Here is a 22,059-nt window from a genome sequence, read left to right on the forward strand (position 1 = left end):
CTCCCAACACCTAATTAATCAAGAGTTGAGAATCACTATAACATTGTAAGACTTTTTCCTTGAGCTCCCTTGCCACTTTCAGCCCAGCTAGTAAAGCCTCATATTCAGCTTCGTTGTTGGATGCTCTTCAAACCTGAATCTCAAAGCTATATGGAATCGATGCCCTTCTAGGGAGATTAGTATGATCCCAGCTCCCGATCCGTTCTCGTTCGATGATCCATCTACGAATATTTTCCACAACTCCTACACCTGCTCCTTCAAAAGCTCCTATTGAAATCCTGTACATTCAGCCACAAACTCAGCAAGGGCCTGACTTTTGATTAAACTCTGTTGCATGTACAATTTCTCAAACTGGCTAAGTTCAATAGCCCATTTTAATAGATGTCCCGACGTTTCAGGTTTTTGTAACACCTGCCTTAAAGGTTGGTCGTTCATGACGTTGATTGAATGAGACTACAAATATGGTCGGCGCTTCCTGGAAGCCAATATCAGACAGAATGCCAGCTTCTCTATCAGTGGGTATCGTGATTCAGCTCTGAGAAGTCTCTTGCTTATATGATATACTGGTTTTTGAGCACGGTCTTCTTCTTGGACTAACACGACACTGACTGCATTTTCTGTCACTGCCAAAAAAGGAACAAGGGTTCTCCAGACATAGGCTTAGAGAACACTGGGGGCTGGGCTAGGTGCGTTTTTAGGTCAAATAATGCCTGTTCACACTCCTCAGTCCATTCGAATTTCTTGTTTCCCCTGAGCAAGTTGTAAAATGGTAGGCACTTGTCAGTAGATTTTGAAATAAAACGATTCAAAGCTACCACCTTTCCCATCAAGATTTGAACTTCTTTACGCGACCTGGGTGAGGGAATTTCTACCAATGACCTGATTTTCTCGAGATTTTCCTCTATTCCCCTCGTGTTGACTATGAAACCAAGAAAATTTCCTAACGCCACTCCGAACGTGAACTTTTGAGGATTCAGCTTCATGTCATACTTCCTTAAGATTTCAAAACATTCTTTTAGATTGGATACATGGTGATTGGCAGTCTTGGATTTGACAAGCATATCATCGACATACACTTCCATATTCCTCCCGATCTGATTAGTGAACATTTTGTTGACTAAGCATTGATATGTAGCTCCGGCATTCCTCAGCCCAAAAGGCATGACTTTATAATAATATACGTTATTTGGGGTCATGAAACTTATATGTTCCTGGTTCGCAGGATTGATCACGATCTAGTTATATCCAGAATACGCATCCATGAAGGACATAAGCTCGTGACCTACTGTGGCATCTACCAATTGATCAATTTTTGGAAGTGGAAAGCAATCATTGGAACAAGCTTTGTTCAGGTTGGAGAAGTCAATACAGGTCCTCCATTTCCCTTTTGGCTTTGGGACCAACATGGGATTGGAAACCCAGATCGGGTATTTTCCTTCACGAATGAACCCGCACTTTAATAGTCGAGCAACTTCCTCCTCGACAGCTTCAGCTCGGACTGTTCCCAAGCATCTCCATTTTTGGGATTTTGCACGTACATTCTTGTCCAAATTTAGAGTGTGCATGATAAAACTATGGCTTATTCCCACCATGTCTTCATGTGACCAGGTGAAAACATCCAAATTCTCTTGTAAGAAATTGATCAACTCCTTCTTCCTTTTATCATCAAGATTTTTTCCAATCTTAATGACTCTTGAAGCTTCTTTGGGGTCAATGTTTACTTCCTCGAGCTCCTCAATAGCTTTGAGCTCTGACCTGTCATCTCCCATTTGTGGGTCAATGTCAGCATGTGGGGCGACATCGCTATCTTCTACTTCTTGAGGTTCTTCCGTCCCACAAGTAACTTCCACTTTCTGGGACTTCTCACGTCCATCATTTATGACCATAACTTATTGCCTGGGTTGTGATTTTCCCTTCATAGAAATGCTATAGCATTCTCTGGCAGTGAGTTGATCATCCCTGACGGAGCATATTCCCACAGCCGAGGGAAATTTTATTACTAGGTGGTAGATAGAGGTTATGGCTTCAAATGTCATCAACATAGGTCGGCCCAAAATTGCATTGTATGCGGCTGGATAGTCAATTACCTCGAACTCAAGTAACTTGGACACAGTTCGTGAGCCTTCTCTTAATGTTACCACTAATTCGATCGTTCCAATGGCTGCTGACTCTTCGCCATAAAATATGTACAAAGTCATTGAGGTCGCCTTCAATTCTGTGACAGACAACCCCATTTTTTCCAAGGTGGACCTAAAAAGTATATTCACAGAACTCCCATTATCTACTAGTGTCCTCTGTACCCTTCGGTTGGCGAGCTGAATGGTTATGACCAAGGGATCGTTATGTGGGAATTGGGTGTGGCTAGCATCCTCTTCTGTGAAAATGATTGGTTGTTTTTCGAAACGCTGTTGTTTCGATAACCGTTGTTCCAGGACGAACTCCACTCCGTTATGGGATTTTAGTTCGTTAATGTATCTCTTTTGGGCCTATCTACTCATGCCTGCCAGATGAGGTCCACCTGAAATGGTGGCTATATCTCCTCTTATTATCGGAGGAGGATCATCTTAATTCGGTTGAGCTCCAGTTTGATTTAATAGAGCTTCGGGAGCTAATGGAGGGTTTGGTCCAGCGAGCTGATTAGGGACCACCCGATTTTGGGCGTACTGGACCAAAGGACCTACTCTAATAAGAGTTTCGATCTCATCCTTTAGCTCTTGACAGTCATCAGTGTTATGACCAATATCATTATGAAATCGGCAGAAATTTTAAGGATCTCTCTTCGCTCTTTGATTTTTCAACTGTTCTGGCTTTTTCCATGAAAGGCTAGTAGAATTTTCCAGAAGATGCGCTCCCTAGTATCTGTGAGGTCAGTATAAGTGGCGTAAATAGGCTTGAATTTCTACCCATATTTATTTTTCTTTCTTCCGCTCTAGTCGCACTCATCATTTCCCTTCCTTTTGTTACTCCCCCCTTGGTTATTCTGGGTAACAGTTTGAGCCGTAGCTGCAACGTTTGTTACCACTCCAACGGGCTGGACAGGGATCTACCTAGTTCCTACGATGGAAACTTGTGCCTCTTCCAGGATAATCCATCTTTGAGCTTGTGCCAAGAACTCGTCCACACTATTAACTCCTTTTCTCTGTAATTCTTGCCACAGGTTGCCTCCAACAAGGATTCCTGTCCTCATTGCCATGAGCTTGGAGTTGTCATCGGCATCCCTAGCTTATGCAACAACATAGGCAAACCTACTCAAATATGCCTTCAACGTTTCTCTAGGTTGTTGCTTTACATTGGCTAATGAATCAGCCTTAACCCAAGCTTTCTGGGAAGCCTAAAATGCTTTTTTGAAGTCAGAAGAAAACTTCTTCCACGAACTTATAGAATGCCTCTTGTATTGTTTAGACCATTGCCTAGCTGGTCCGATCAAAGTTGAAGGGAACAAAATGCACCTTAGGTCGAGCCCAACATTGTGGGCAATCATAATGGTGTTAAATATCCCAAGGTGATCTGACGGATCTCCATCTCCATAAAATTTTGACAATTATGGCATTCTGAAGCCTATCGGATAAGTGGTCGCCGCAATATTTGGAGCAAAAGACTCGAGCTCATGCTCTGAGTCACAATCATCTTTATATTTTCTAGATAAAAGCCTCTTCATTTGCTCTTCCATCAGAGCTCGCCTCTTAAGGGTTTGGTCTTTGGTCCCTAGGTTTTCTGGGGGCTGTTCAACAACTCCCATCCTATCATATGCATTTGATGGATTATTGTCCCTCCAAGCTCAAGCTTGGTTTGGTGGGGCATTCCCATTATCGCGTACTATGGACGGACCTCCCTCTTGTCGAGTGTATCTAACATCTTCATTTCGAGATGGATTCCTTCTCTGTGAATTTAGGCGATCACACAAATCAGGTTGTGACCCGTACCGAGGGCTTTGCGCTGAACTCAACTGATTTCTTAGGTCGCCCTCGGACCTACCACTACGATGACATTCGGTCTAATAACTCCCATTTGCGAAGCTTACAGCTCGCAGTTAGGAATGAGGATATGGATCTCCAACACGCGTCCGTGGGACAAAGGTATGGGCAGACAAAGGAGGGTTTCTCCTACTTTCCCCATAAGCAAGAATGTCCCATGTAGGACGAGGTGGCATCGAATGTTTTATGGGTGACGGGGATGCCTTACTGGCCAAGCAATCCTTGTCCCATTAGGGCTAACTAGAATTGCCCTCCTTTGTTCTGCCCCATTATTTCAAGCTCTCTGTGCCTGGTGATCCGATCGTGACATAGGGGGGTTTGCTAGAACATTTTGTCTCTATGAACCTGTCCCATCCTATCCTCGTGGGTTACCATGGGCATTCCTAGGAACTTGCGAAGGTGGCACCGAACTTGGGGTTGCGGTTCTAATCGATCGACTGATATGCTGACGACCCCTATGAGGGCCACTAGGATGAGCATTCTGGCAATCTTGTCTTGTAGGCACAGAACTTAGGGTGGCAGTTCTGACTGATCGACTTGGTTTGGATCGGTTATTCTTGCGAGACTTATGGGAACCACTTTGCCACTTTCTGACATTGACGTTGGTTGCGAGAGGGGGTAACCGAGCCAAAATCTCCTCAACTTGCATGTTTACCTTAGTGAGATGGCTTCTTAACTGCATATTGTCCATCTCAACAGTATTTAAGTAGTCTGGGTTTGGATTCTGTGGCAATGATGCCGAACTCCCAGTGTCGCCATGAACAGCCAGTTGTTTTCCCGAACGTTGCTGGACTTCAGAGCCATGCTCATTTGAAACAGCAGTATGATGGGCCTCCTGCCCACCAGGCTGTTCTATTTCATTGTCGTGCATTGAGCGAGTGAGCACCATGATGAGATTCAATTGGGATTTTGATGAAGCACTAATTTTCCTCTCAATGAAAGCACGAAACTATTGACGCAATTTTTCACCAATAGTGTATTAAGAAATTGTAAGGTAGATTAGTGCTTAGAAATAAACTGTAATGAAAAATGAAATGAATTCACAAGAACAAAAATCTTTAACGTGGTTTAGTGGTTAAAATCCACCTAGTCCACGAGTCTATATTATTGTTGTTTCACTCTCTATTTCGACAAAGTTTCAGTATTACAGAATAATGGCCCCCTTTCCTATCCAATGTTCATAAATAACCGTATACTGGGATTTCGAGTCTCCGAGGATCCTTGAGTATGCAATACATTCGAATTAGCACGAGCTAAACATCTCCTTCAAGCTCTTATTTCTAATGTCGTTTGAATATTATGAGCTCACACTTCACAACCTTCGTGTCTGTAGCTCGGGTCAAACCTAGGACGCCTAACACCACACGTGCCCATGTGAAACTGGAGTTGCTTATGTGGATAATAAGCAGATATTATTTCCTTGGCTATTTCTTTGTATATTTATTTGCCAGCTGTACCCGAACTGAGTGAATGACTCGAGCTAAAATTAGGGTACAACAATCATAATCACATGAGCTACTAAGTATTTACAATGCAATCAATGTCCATATATAGAGCACTCTACATGCCTCATAAAAATCCATGCATGTCACATATTGGGTGTAGTTTTCTTACCTCTGGTTCAAGCGTGAAATAATAAAAGAACGACCCTTGAGAACGATCGTTCCTTTGGTCCCTTAGCGGTCACCTAGTCATAACCAAATATGGAATTCCATCAATAAAAGGTTCATGATCTAAACCTCGCTCCTAGGACCTTGAATCCTACTAACACGATTAATAAATTCGATCCCGAGCCTTAAGAATTGAAACCCCGTGCCAAAACCCTCAAAATTACCCAAAAGAATGCCCTAGAAAAACTGGGTAGCGCTATGGCGCTACAAGCAAACTGCCAAGCCCTGAACAGCACTGTAGCACCAGAACCAGGGTGTTCCAACTCTAGTTTTTCTCCTTCGATTTCTCCAAATTCCAAACCCCAAAAATTGATTCCAAACCTCAACCAAACCCACAAATGAACCCAAAAAACAAACCTACAAGTCTTAGGCATCAAAACCCAATCAAACTTTCCCAAAAATCTCATTGAATTCCCAACTATCCATTCCAAAATTTCAACTAAATACCAACTGAAAACAGAGCAAGAAACCAGAGATTTCATGGCTAAAACCTTACATCAAACTCAAGATTGAACTCCCTTCAATGTCTAAACACAATCCTAAACCCTCAATCTTTAACTCCCATGCTTGAATCCTTAAATGGAGCTTCAAAATTTAAAAGGAAGAAGAAGAAAAACAGGATGATCGGGAGGAATAAGAGAGAAGCTCTGTTTTTGGTTCCTTTAATCCACAGCCATCCTATTTAGAATATATCCTTTGTTCAAAAGACCAAAATGCCCCTAGGTTAAATAATTTCCATTAAAGCTAGCAAGGGAAAAATCGTCATTTCCCGTCTATCTTGTTAATTATAATTAGCATCTTCCATTTCCCGTTATTCGCAATATTCTCAAATACTAATAAATCATATCCTATTACCCTATAATTCTCGGTAATGTACTAATCATCAAATTACCCCGAGACTCACCCCGAACACAGAAATTAACCCCGTTACGACCAAGCAGCTAACTTGCATTGAATGATCGTCTCAGGCCGAATAGCTCGAAAAAATCCATATTATAATGTGGACTCATTCATAATTCACCAACATGCACGACAATATACAAATACACCCTCAACGAGCCAAGTTACCAAAATGCCCTTATAATGAAAAGTGGACCCATATGCATGCATTTATCATCATATAATAATATAACTCACATAATCATGCATATAATCATTTAATGGCATAATAAATCAATTATGGCCCTCCCGACCTCCTAATCAAGGTCCTAAACCTTATTAGGAAATTTGGGTCAATACAAATATCACATAACTATATCATTGTCCTAAAAAATTATTCTTTTGCAATTAAGTCCTCCTCTGTACAAATCTTTCTTTTGACTTCCTTACCCTTGACAGTGTATGACAAATGTGATCTGGAGACCATGGACCTATAATACGAAGCTCCAATAAATTAGATTATTAATTAAACTCTTTAATCCAATAATCTTATCTATTAATTCCATGATTACTCCACTATAAATATGGAATGGCACTCCAAGTATTTATAGAAGTATATTTACAGAGTTTTCTCTAGTACTCCATTGATATAATCAATAAATGTAGTTTTGTCCTCCATTTATTGGTTCGTTAATTAGAGTTTGTCAAGATTATCGTTTTACCCTTCTAATTTCCTCTTGATCCTTAAGTATCATTAATTCACTAGCGAATAATTAATATAAAATCAGATTATAGATTTGAGCTCAATAACCATTCAGTTCTAGAATTAACCTTTACGGGAACCAATATTCAATCCATTAGGAAAGTATGGATTCCACTATTATAATTCATGTTCCCAGTCATTCATGATATGGAATCTCCAAAACAAAAGTCATTAGCCACATTATACTAAGAAACCTTTAGGAGTGAATCAAAAGATCCAATAAACACAAATATGAGTTCATGAATACTCAAGATTTAGACTAATCTACAAATGATCATCTATTATGATAAAAATCAAATTTTTATGTCAAACAACAAGTTTATGTGATATATAAACTTTGTCATATACAACACCTTTACTATGTTGTCTATCCATATCAGTAATCTGAATCTAGATCACTTGCATTCCGTATGCTTAGTAAGCTGCACTAGTAACAATTCATTAAAGATTTCTTACTTTAATATGTTACTGACTATTTTATTCATTATATATGATCTTAATTCTCTCTTACTAATACCAGATCATATTCTCAAGAATGAATAAGAAATTTTCTTGATATTATCAAATAATTAATTCAAGCAATAATTATAATTTTCAAATATAAAAAAATTGTTCTTTTTATTTACTTCAATAAAATGTCTTTACATGCTTTTAGAGCATTATTCCTAACATATGCCACTTTTATTTCCATAAAATATCAACAAAGTTTCATGTCATATGTACATGTAATGTTACCAATTATGGTTGAAAAGTTACTGTAATGCCCCGACTAATTCTAAGACATCAGACCATTAAAAACTACTAAGACATGTCAACTATTTTGGAAGACATGCATAAAATAATAAAACTTAATTATAAAAATCCAAAATACGGGATCCCATTGTTATTACATAAAAAATCATAAACCTTTAATTATTTGTTGAAATACTAAAGGCAAAAAATAAATACATAAATTGAAAAGACTCAAAAATATAAACTTCATCCTCAATCTTCGAACAGTCCATCTCCAATACACATGCCAAAGCTACCATGAATTCATCCCTCCTTCTAAGATTATTTTCCTGGACCATCTAAAATAAAAAGAATGAGTCTAATGTCGAGCAAGGAAAATCTACTAAAACATAACATAAAACATAAGACTAAAAACATATATCATAAAAATATATGACGTAAAAGCGTATATCATATAAACATATGACTACAATATTAATGGCCATTAACTCATTACCATAGTATGTGAAAAATCATCTTGGTTATCTGTCTACTAATCGAGGTAGGTCTAATCATAACTCTAATCTACGATAGTGATAAAAATCTTGGGATTCATTTGCTATCTAAGTAACTATATTCCCAAGTGACTACAACATAAAACATATACATACATATACATATAAACATATCATAACACATACAATCTAACCTATTTTCCTTACCAAAAACCGGGATATTGGAGACAAGAACGAGATGGAAAACTCCTAAAATCAAAAAGTAAGAATCATAAGTCTCTAAAGAAATGGAGATGAAAAAGAGATCTAAACCATCAAGATAGAAACTTACCGAAAAACCTTAAGTTTCAAGAAACTTAAACATCTAACCAAAAGCCATAATAACAGGTTAGGATCTAGAAGAAAATAAAAGAATAAAAAGAACTATAATGAATTAAACCTGAGGATAAGAATACCTTGGATAGAATAGAACTTCGATCTACACCTCAATACCAAAATTTCACTCTATCTTACTTCCCAAGTGTTTAGAAAAGCTTAGATTGGAAAGATTTTAAATCCCAAACCGTAGTGTTTTCTCTCTAGAGTAAACATAGTAGCATGGAGGCTCTGAAGAATGCTTGAATGATGAATGAAATCGCTGAGTACTAGGTCCTATTTATAGAGTTCAAGGAGTGAAACTAACCCATTTTAAAAAGAATAAATAAATTAATATTAATTTAATAAATTTAAATTTTCGGTTCAACAGATGCCCAAAACTCGGTCAAAAACGTTCAGGAGCAAATCTAAGTTGTTTAGGGATGTTTCTAATTCAGATCCCACAAAGTTTCAAAATATGTTTGTGGAGCAACTATATCGCCCTCTATAGGCAATATATCGCCACCCCCATATTCCCGAGCTTCCTGGTTTCGTTCGTGCGAAGTCAACGTGTTTTCCATATCATCCATAGGCGATGTATCAGCTCCTATTGTTATATTATTTCATATAATATAATGTTAGATTAAATAATGTGACAAAATGTGATTTGTTACACCTTGTAACATATTATTGAGAGTCACAAAAATTAGACACATGTGTGTGCCCAAATGTGACATATTTTGTAGTTACAAAATCAGTTACAAATTTGTAACTCCCAAATATTACCCAATAATGTGTATATTATATGTTACACATCTGAGATTGGATTTCACAAAGCCATGATGAAATATGGCTATTGGAGACATGTTTTTAACTCCCAATAGGTGTTTGGAGGTTACAAAATCATGTGGGAAAGGATTTGGGACGTTTTGAAATGTTTTGGAAAAATGTCTTTTTTGGCTGAAAATGGCCTGTGGCCGCGGCCTGGGGGACAGAAGCCAGTGGCCGCGGCCACTGAGGATGACAGCCTATATGATTTTTCAGTTTTTTCCAAATTGAACGATTTCAACATCCCAAATAACTCCCAAATATCCATTTTAATTTCATAAACATCCAATTACACATTGGTAACAGCCATGGGGGTTGATGGAATTTGAAATTCAAAGGGGTATCTCAAACTCTATAAATGGGAGCCTAATGCTCATTTGTAAGACACACCATTTTCCATCGACAAAGCACTTGGCTGGAAAATACACCATAGAGGCTTGATAATTCCAGAGAGCTATTTCCTAGAAAGATCCCTTAGTGCTTAGAGAATAGGGGAAATAAGCTTTTGGATAAAGGTTTTGAACATTGTTCAAGTTGGTGATCCCCACTACTCTACACTTTGATTGTGTGAGAGTTTGTCCGTTTTATTGGTTTTCTTTTCATTCTGTTGTTCTTCTTGTATTATTAGTGTATTGAGTTTGTAATCCTCTACTTCTATTTCTATTCACATACTCATTGGTATCTTTTGTTTTAGGGTTTTAGTTCTTATAATTCTCTTCCTTCTCTTATTTCTATTTACTTGTATTTTGAGCAATTGAGTTGTAATATTTATTTAATCAATTACCTTGTCTATTGTATTTTTGCATAGAGTTGTATATTGGTTTTTCCATATTTCCATTGAGTATAAAAATATATTATCTAACAAACAAAAGTTTAGGTTCCTTTTTCAATGGAAGGAGAAACTATGGAGATCATATGAGATCCTACTTTGAAAAGATGGTGAGATAAGGCAATGTTCTTCCTTGGTTTTCTTAGAAGATCTAATGGTTTTCATATAGTGATAGAAATGAGAATAAGAAAAGTTTATAAATGAGGTTCATTGTTTTCTAATCTCCTTTGTTTTTTAGTGGTTAGATTAAAAGATAATATAATATCTTGAGTTTTTGTTATATGTGATTAATATGTAAATAATCTAGTAGATTATTAGGTAATATGTTAGCATGTTATAGAATTGTCTTATTATGTGATAATGATAAGTTATTAGAATAACAATTTTATGAGTTCTATATGACATGCATAAATGTATTAATTTTGTGAATCAATAGAAATATGAAATCATATGTGTATGATACTTGTAATTTATGTTTGCATATTAATAAAGAGTCATGTTAGTATGATATAAGTCATATATGTTGAAAACTATGTGAAATTATATTAAATTATAATCATGCAAACATTTGTGAGATGTTAATAGGTTTTATCCTATATTATTGTTAGTGTGTAATTTGTGAATAAAAGAATTATTTGAGAATTTAAAATTTTCTCATTTAAAAGATGAGCATCTCATTTTATGAGATAAGAAAAGATGAACCTAGGAGGGTTACATCTTTTAATGGTTGTGTCTTGCCATTGCAAGAAAAATGGATCAAAGTGGATTAAAAAATTGTGGGATGACATGTTGACTCAATAGACTTATAGTCTAGAGTGTGGTCAAATGAAATATATTTGAGAATTATTTAGTGACAATAATTCTTAAATAATCAATGAGGAGACATTTCAAAATTTGAGAACTAATTTTGAATTTTTACACCAATGGTGAATAAAAGAGAACTTTATTCATTTTGGTTAAAGATGGTGATATGTTTAAATTAATCTCAATGAGGAGATAATTTTAAACAAAAAAATAAGAAATCAAATTGTTTAAATAAATCAATGGGGGTTTATTTTCTTTGATTTAAAGTGTTTAAAAAAATTGACATTTTCATTTTGATCTTGATGAGAAAATCAATGGATGTCAAATTGATGTTTTCAAAAGAATCTCAAAGAGACTCTTAAGAAATACAAAAAAGTTGTTTAAGTGATTTTGAGATTATTTAGACAACTAAAACTGAAAATTTGTGCTTATTTGTTTAAGAAATTCTCACATTACATTTGTGTTCACATTTTTATTTTGTGAAATACGTAAGAGAAATAAACTAAGTAAAAGTTGCTTTGAAAGAAGTGTGCCTTGCTTTAGCAAGTAAATAAATCAAAATAAACATTGAGTTTTTTATCTTGATCTATTGAGAGTTTATCATGTGGCTTAGAGGACTCATGATGAACTTTGAGAATTATAAGTCTAGATTTATCTTGGAGGATAAATGACTTAATAGAAATGAATAGATTTCTATTTTAAAGTGATTATCACTATGTGAGAAATGTGGGGGTGATTCTCCAAAAGTTAATCAATTTATTTTGTTGATAATAATGGATTAATTTGGTCATCCTATCAAATAGGTGATTTGGAATTCCACATTCTAAATCACATTGGCTATATGTGTATAGAATGGACAATCTAGACATGTTTGGTGTCTAAAGCTATTGTTTTGTAATGTTTTGATTCAAGAAGGAATCAATTTAAAACATAAAGGGGAATTTTAGAAACAAATAGGTTTCTAGAATTAATATTCAAATGTTTATCTTGTTTATTGAACTATAAAATAGTAGGGGTGTTGACTATGGTCAAAATCACTATTTTAAAGAGGTAACTATTTTAATCAAACTAAAGCTAGCAACAAAGTTTGAAGAAAATAATGAGAGTGTCTAAGTATGCATACAGGAGAAAAATGATTCAAATGGAATCATTTCTACATCTCAAGGGGTGGGACTTAGACTCCCTAAAGAGATTCACGGTTGATGGTAACTTATCTTAATACTAGTCACCAAACTAGTATTACGTTCAATAGGTAATAACAAGTCAATCAAGTGAATAGTAGTAGTACTAAAATTATGTCCCATCGGAGATATGAGTACTAGTGTGTTACCAAAATGAGAGTTAAAACCGAAAGGTTTTTTAATAGAACTCAGTCTTGAAAAGACAAGTATTTTAGGGTAACAAAATACTGTAAGAGCTCTACCTATATAGACCTAGGGGTGGTGCCGCCCCTCATGAGAATTGGGAGTCATTCTCAAGAAAAGTCCATGAATGGAATGTGCACATGGCCATTAACGGTGCAAAAGCGAGACATTGAGGTCTCAAGTGAACACAACAAAGGTGTGTGTGTTATCAACGATTTGTTATCAAGGGATAGTGGTTTTATGCTTTGGCAACCAAAATTTCAACAAACCTTGCGATAATTACACTAAGGTAAAATTCAAGTTGAAAGACATTTTACTTTCTGCACCAATGCAAATGTTTCTATAGAGAGTGATTATTAATCAAGTGGAGGAATATTATATATTTTAATATAATGTTTGATTGATTAAATAAGTGTTACAAAAAGTGATTATTTAATCTAGTGGGGGAATGTTATATTATTTCATATAATATAATGTTAGATTAAATAATATGACAAAATTTGATTTGTCACACAAATGTGATTTGTCACTCCTTGTAACATATTATTGAGAGTCACAAAAATTAGACACATGTGTGTGCCCAATGTGACATATTTTTGAGTTACAAAATCAGTTACAAATTTGTAACTCCCAAATAATACCCAATATGTTACACATTTGAGATTGGATTTCACAGTGCCATGATGAAATATGGCTGTTGGAGACATATTTTTAACTCCCAATAGGTGTTTGGAGGTTACAAAATCACGTGGGAAAGGATTTGGGACGTTTTGGAAAGTTTTGGAAAAATGACTTTTTTGTGCTGAAAATGGCATGTGGCCGCGGCCTGGGGGACAAAAGCCAGTGGCCGCGGCCACTGAAAAGTCCTGGCCGTGGCCACTGAGGTTGACAGCCTATATGATCTTTTAGTTTTTTCCAAATTGAACGGTTCTAACATCCCAAATAACTCCCAAATCTCCATTTTAATTTCATAAACATCCAATTAAACATTGGTAAGAGCCATGGGGGTTGGTGGAATTTGAAATTAAAAGGGGTATCTCAAACTCTATAAATAGGAGCCTAATGCTCACTTGTAAGACACACCATTTTCCATCCACAAAGCACTTGATTGGAAAATACACCATAGAGGCTTGATAATTCCAGAGAGCTATTTCCTAGAGAGATCCCTTAGTGCTTAGAGAATAGGGGAAATAAACTTTTGGACAAAGGTTTTGAACCTTTTTCAAGTTGGTGATCTCCACTACTCTACACTTTGGTTGTGTGAGAGTTTGTCCGTTTTATTGGTTTTCTTTTCATTCTGTTGTTCTTCTTGTATTATTAGTGTATTGAGTTTGTAATCCTCTACTTCTATTTCTATTCACATATTCATTGGTATCTTTTGTTTTAGGGTTTTAGCTCTTATAATTCTCTTCCTTCTCTTATTTCTATTTACTTGTATATTGAGCAATTGAGTTGTAATATTTATTTAATCAATTACCTTATTTATTGTTTTTTATGCATAGAGTTGTATGTTGGTTTTTCCATATTTCAATTGATTATAAAATTATATTCTCTAACACCTATAGCTGCGATATATCGGCATACGCTGATATTTTAAACACGTTTTTGCACATTTTCAGCACACTTGAAGTTTGGTAAAACAACTTTGACTAAGTAAAACGTGATCCTTAGAGCTACTGGAAGGTTCTAGAGCTTCTAGATCTATCCTTTATTAATTTATTCATCTAAAATTCTTAAATCCTTAATAAATATGCATGTGACAAGTGTCACGCTCTTAATTATTCTCTCTAAACCTTAGGTTATAATAAATAATATTTCTAGGATCAGCTATATTAATCAAACCTTATGTTAAAATTAATATTTGTAAACTATATGCTTACTATCTAGTTAAGTAAAATCTCGAGACACTACAGTTACCAAAATATTTCAGTGTTAAAATTTCTATACTAGGGTGAAATGTACAAAATGTGATACTTTGTTTTTAAAAATATTAGCCGAAACTCATAGTAACAATCTATGATAATCATTTGGTAAATAACTCAAGAAAATCAATTTTTTTATTCATACGGGCCGAAAAACTATATAAAGAATGGGACACTTAATTCTTCATTTAAATTTTATCATAATATCATGATTTTTCATAGCATAGCATAAACTCATCAATATTTTTAACAAATTACAAAATCCTAATCATGTTCCTATCCAAATCGTCAAGACAATAATCATAGTACAACATGCTCATAAAAATAAATAATAATGCACAAAACCTAGCATGTTTTTCTATTAGTTTTAGTACGTAAATATTCATCATGTCTTGAATCAATTTAAAATTGATACCTATCCCTAAAACAATGTCATGGCCAAAACCTCAAGAAGAACAAACACAAGAGTTACCTACATTTCCTTCATACATACTTATCAAAATTACAATATTAGGCATCACAAATATATACTTAGCATGTTGCTACAAAAACACCAAAGCAAGAAAATAATTATCATCATGCTATTAACAAACCTAGCATGCACCAACATGTCACAAAATGAAAACTATGAAAATATTTAACAACCTATATAGTAATTATTTATCCTCATGATTCATCATACACAACATAAACACATAAAAGTATCCTTGTTTGACAACCTATGGTCGAAAAATACCAAAGCCCATAGACAACCTATGGTTGAAACCTATACCCCAAAAATGTACCATTGTTTCCAAATTTTAATTAACACCTAATATGTTTCAAATAAAGATTTCGTATTCATACATATGTTCATCATAGCAATAGTGCATAAACCAACACTAAAACATATACTCATCAAGACTAAAATTATCAAAATATCATCATACATTATAAACACATTTTCTCAAGTGAACATATCAAAAATCATAAACAAAATATAACAACTTCAAATCAATAAAGAGGTTAGAAATTCCCATTATGTTTCTTGATAGTGTTCAAGAGCACAAAGCAAATCAATCCTTAAGCACCTAGGGATTTTGATATACCCCACCAAATAAAAAGACACAATCCTCTTAGAATTGAGAAAGAGACTATTCTTAGAGGATCAAGAACCAAAATCAAAATAAGAACACATACCAAGAGATCCTTGATTGTAACGCCCTACTACCTTAGAGCCGTTACTAAGTGAGTTTAAAACAGAAATTGTGCATTTAATTGACTCGAAGTGGTTTCTAAAACCAAAAGTGTGATTAAACCAGAGTTTAAGGCTGTATTCTTTTAAAATGGTCAACTTCATTGAAAACGTTAAATATAAAACATCTGGGATCCCAAAATAAGGTTTACAAAATGTTTACAACACCAAAATAGATTTACACTTGATCATTTATCAAAAGAATGGTTAAATACAGCCATATACAAAATGCCCCCAACCAAAGCAGTCGGGCAGGCCGAACATGTACGCGCCGCCCCCACGCTCTCCATACTCATGGCCGGTTGACTGACTCCTTGCTTTTACCTGCCACACGGAGCACCCGTGAGCCGAAGCCCAGCAAGAAAGCCCAAATAACACATAACATATGCAAAGCAAATAGCTGGCAATAATTCACTGATACATAGGAAAACCACCATAATAAACAAGTACGGCCATGCCGCTCCCAAGGCCTTACCAAAGCCTGGAGTTTCGGTTCTCACCGCGAGGATAACTCATGTATCCCTTGGGTCCCACCCTGAATATAAGCATCCCATGTGCTGTGTTACTTTCGGCCCACGGCCGCCCCGGCCTATGCCGTACCCGGCCTCTGCCGCTCGTTTCATCATAATAACACATATAGTACATTCAAAATAAACATTCACACACATCACAGTTCATTTAAGGTTAAGCATTTGCACGCAATACAATCCGGGCCACGCCCTACAATCACACAGTGGGGCCATGCCCTAAACTCGGGTGTTACGGTTTTCTTACCTTTAGATTAAGTAGCCTTGATCAACCTGACTCCTTGAGCACGATCTTACCCGAGCCCTAGCGCTTACCTAAGCAAAATCCACAAGTCAAAGTCATCACCAATCCTCAAGTCCAAAACCTAGCCTCGGGACTAATCCCGAGCCCCCGGGAAGTCCTAAATTCCCAAAACAAAGTGGCGGAATCGAGCCCCGAACCCTAGGTCAAAATCCCTTCACAAAAGCCCAAAAATCCCCTCTGTGAACAGTGCAGCGCTACAGCGCTCAAAAGGTAGCGCTGTAGCGCTACAAGCAGAACCACCCTCACCAGACAGGGGCTAGCGCTACAGCGCCCCCTGCCTAGCGCTGTAGCGCTAGTTGCAGCACAGCAAAACCAAAAATCGCATCTTGCGATTTTCTTCCCCCATTTCGAACCCAAACTTGTCAAACTCTTTCCCAAGCCCAAAAACAAACATATATACACCACACACTCATCCCAAGCACCCCAAGAACTCAATCCCAAGCTCAAGCAACCCACAACTCAAAATCTAACCCAATGAACCCCAAAACCAGAAAAATCAATCAAACAACAAGGATAGGGTCTTAGAAATCATACCGTGGGTGGAATTTCGACCTTGAACTGCACCCTAGACCTCCTTGGCTTGCACCTTTACAACCTTGACCTATTTTCCCCAAAAACCCCATCCATTTAGCTCAAAAACACAGTTCAAAACCAGCAAAACCCTAAAACCGAAAACCTCAAGAACTTACCTCAAATCTCTGATTTGATCTTGCTAATCTCTTGCAAATCCACAAACCTAGCTTACCACTGAGCTTCACCTCAAGAAAAATCAAAGAAAAAGGGTGGGAGAACCACAAACCAAATCTTCAAAGCCAACCCTTCAGCTTTCCCTCTCTTCTTTTCTCTTCTTTCTTTCTTTCTTTCTTTTCAGCCTAAAATTTTCTCTACTAAATCCACTAAGTATAAAGGCCTCCTTTATTTTATCTCTTGCAAGCCTAATGACCAAAATAGCCTCTCTTATCAATTCTAAGCCTTTATGTCCATAAAGGGCATTTTAGTCATAATACCCAAATTCCCACTAATTCCTCAAGTGTTCCTAATAATTCCCGTTCGCTACCCAATGCCTAATAAATCACCAAATACATTCCCAAATTCTCGATTAACTCCCCAAGCTTAACCCAAGCCTGGTACAGGTTCCCGCTTTGACTTCCCGCTAACCCGCTCGTTCTAGGATTGTCTCGAGTCATAGATCACAGGTATCAACATAGTCATGCACCACAATTAATCACATAATCATAAAACGTGCACTAAATCATAATCATGCATAAAACCCATTAAAGACCCACACAGAATTCCATTATGCCCTCCAGGCACGCTATCTCAGGCCCTAAGCCTTAATACCGAATTTGGGGTCGTTACATTGATACCATTTTCTCTTCTCCTCCTTTCTCTCTTTCTTTCTCTTTTTTCTTTCTCTCTTTTCTTTCTCTTTTTCATGCTCCCCTTTATCTCTTTCTTTCAAAATTTTGGCAGTGATTGATATCTGAAAATTAATTCTTGAATATCTTGAAAATTTTGATTGTGATTGTTATCATGATCTGGTTGTCCATGGTTTAAATACCATGATTTGTGTTAATATCTTATTCATATCATAAAAAATATTTATTACGTTTTGTATGGTAAATAAGGCTTTATTGTAAGAATAATATATTTGACTTATTCTAACTTGGTATTTTCAGAGAATTAGTATTTCTGAATAAGGTTAATTCAGAATGAACCTAGTAAAGAAAAATGGTCAAATTCGTTACAGTCTATCACGACAATTGCTCATTATATCTAAACAATTTCCTACTATGTTGAGATAGAACTTGTCAGTCTATCAGATTTTTTCCAAAACAAGAAACTTTCAAATCTCTTCTGAATGAGTACTGATCGTGTAAAGCTGGCTTTGGATGTCCTTTTATCTATAAATATAAGCCAAATCCTTTGCGAAACCTTACTTCTCTCAATTGAATTGTTTGCAAAAATACTTGTGTTATTTTGGAGAGTTTATTGTGTAAAGATTAAGTTGTTCACCTTAATCTTTGTTCTGGTGTTGTGTGCATTTTCGTATCTAACTTGTTCTTTGTTTAACAAGTGATACACCTTGTGAACGTGATAAGGATTATTTGGGAGAAGATATGTTAAAAGACTCACTTCGGAAGGAATAGAGCACTCACTGATCTTTGAAGGGATTTCAAGAGACTTAGTGTTTCATCGAAACCAGATTCGTAGAGAAGTACAATAAGATTGCGACAATAGTTTAAGAGGGAGTCTTATGTTTTTTAAGTCAATACTTTTTTAGTTTTTTATTCTTTACTAATTGGTTATTCTCTAGATGTGGCCCCATGGAAATAGGTTATCCGAAAGTGTTTCTAAACCACATAAAAATTCATTGGGTTGATTTTTTACTCTTTCATTTCTTGTTCATTAATTTGTTTCGACAACTTACTGAGTTGTAGTCATGGATTCAATTTCTATTCAAACAACTTGATGATCATTCCACAAATAGATTAATTTGTTATAATTAATCACTTGGTAATTATAAATAATAGAATTTCAGTAATATTTTTTATCAAAAAAATGTCAAATTAATACAAAATTATTTTACTTGTCGCACTACAACAAATTTTATATACAATAACTCCCTACAATGTCTTACACCATTGGTGTAAGACATTAAAACTTATCAGGGGTTTTAAATGTCTAATGGTGTAAGACATTGAAAGATTTTATTAATGACTACAATTGGAAGACATTAAAAATGGTGGAAGACGTTGGAAATAGGTTGAGAAGTGGCCAGGGGGACATCTAATGTCTCCCACTGGGAGACGTGGGACACGTGGCACGTCTCCCACTGGGAGACATTGAATGTATAGAGGGGTACATCCAACGTCTCCCATGGGTGACGTGGGACACGTGGCACGTCTCCCAATGGGAGACGTTGGATGTACCCCTCTATACATTCAATGTCTCCCAGTGGGAGACGTGCCACGTGTCCCACGTCTCCCAATGGGAGACGTTGGATGTTCCCCTGGCCATTTAATGAATTTTGGGTCTTCTTCCTCCTCATAACACCAAACAGAGAGCACGAAAGGGGACTGCGATTTTAGGGTTTTCAAGGTTAGTTTTTTTTAATTTTTATGAATTTTAGTTAATTATTTTGATAAAAAATCATAGGTTTAGCATTAGGATGAGTAATATATATGATTTTGTGTTAGTTTTACATTTTTATGCATTTTTTTCTATACATTGTTAGATTTATTTGTTTTTCCATGGAGGTTTTTTTATAGATTTAAGATTTCATAGTTTTTTTTTAATTTAACCTATCACATTGTATATATTTCATTATAATATATATGTTCATGATTTTTTTTAATTTTTATCATTATTTATTTCGAAATTTAGATATATTTTTGTATGTATATTTAAACTTTTTTTAAAAAAAAATTCTAACTATTTTGTTATATATATATAGTTATTATGTTAAAATAAATTTATTAAATAATTATAAAAATATAAATATATGAAAAAATTTATGTTTTTGTTGATTATTGAGATTTTAGGTTATGAAATTTTTTATTGATTTTTTGTTTAGGTTATAATTAGTGGCTCATTGGAGTTTTTTTTTATTTGTTTACCAATCATTTACTTATTAGGAATTTAGTGATATTTGTTTAGTAATGTTTAACATATTAATTAATTTAATCTCGTAGGTTGTGATTTTGGTGGTGAGATTTTAGAGAGTACTTTGCATCAAAACTTCTATATCTATCAATCACACATTTGAGGTAATTAAGTTTCTAAAATTATAATAATAAGTTATATATTGCTAGATATTTAGTGATATTTTATTTATTATTTATTAATTTATTTATATTGGTTTGTGGATTTAATAGCAAATTCGATTACTACTTGAAGTAATTTTGCTAGCTTTTGGATTATTAATTGCAAGAGGTAAATATATATTCTCTTACTTCTACTTTTAATATTATTAAACAAATGTTAGAGGAGTTTGAATATCTTAAATATTCATCCATAGTGAAGTAGGTTCTGAGATTAAAATTGTGTGCTGCGGTGATAACGGAAGGTTGAGAACTTGTGTGTATTAGTGAAGTAGGTTCTGAGAAATTTGACTGTGTGCTGCGGAGCTATAAGGAAGAAACTTATTGTATGTTGTTTGAATTGTTTGTTTTGCTATTCACATGTAGATGGTTAGGTCACTATTATAGGGGAAATGCTGCCCGATTTTATCTAGGATAATAAACAATTAATTTTATATAGGCATTCTATAAGGAAGAAACTTATTGTATGTTGTTTGAATTGTTTGTTTTGCTATTCACATGCAGATGGTTATGTCACTATTATAGGGGAAATGCTGCCCGATATTATTTAGGATAATAAACGATTAGTTGAGAACGGGCATTACTTGATTGAACATGCGAGTCCCGGGCATTACTTGAGAACGATATTATTAATTAAAATTTACAAATTATTTTTGAAACTATAAATGTAATCAAATAATTAATTAATATATTTTACTTTATATTTCTTGCAGCTAACAAGCACATCATATACAGAGGCACAAATTGATGAGTTGCGACAATAATGAGCGACATATATGTTGCCGATAATCCAAAGTTACCGACCTCGTTGATAGGTTTTTTTTTTTAACTCTTTCTTCATACACAATGCAATATTTGTTCATTTTGAATATGTCTAACAAATATTGTATTTCTTGTATATGTCTAACAAATTTATTTTTTTCTTTCAATTTAATTGATTATTAAATCAATTTAAATTTAGATTAAAATAATTTCAATTTAAATTAATATTATTTCAATTTAATTAATTATTAAATCAAATTAAAATAATATTAATTATAAATTTATTTAATTTATTTTTTTTAAATGTAGGAGACTTTCAATGTCTCCCATTAGGAGAGGTGGGAGACGTGGGAAGTGACTCACCTCTCCTAATGGGAGACGTTGGATGTCTCCTAGGGACTTCCCACGTCTCGTCTTCCATTGAGAGAGGTGAGTCACTTCCCACGTCTCCCAATGGGAGAGGTTGAAAGTCAACGTTTGACTTTCAACCTCTCCCAATGGGAGACGTGGGAAGTGAGGCACGTCTCCCAATGGGAGACGTGGGATATATACCTACAATGGCCCTAGCAGCAACGTCTCCCCAATTGGGAGACATTGTAGACTTCCAATGTCTCCTAAATAAAGTCATAAAACCTCTATTTTGTTGTAGTGTCGTAACAACTAAAAAATTGAATATAAAGCATTTTATAATACCTCTTATTAATATAAAAAAAAATACATTAATTTACTCATTATTAAATATTTGTCACTCCATCAACTTTATGAAAGAAAGAGAGTTTCTGATTTTTTTTTTTT

The sequence above is a fragment of the Humulus lupulus genome, chromosome 9 (genome assembly GCF_963169125.1).
Source record: "Humulus lupulus chromosome 9, drHumLupu1.1, whole genome shotgun sequence".
In the NCBI taxonomy this organism is placed as follows: Eukaryota; Viridiplantae; Streptophyta; class Magnoliopsida; order Rosales; family Cannabaceae; genus Humulus; species Humulus lupulus.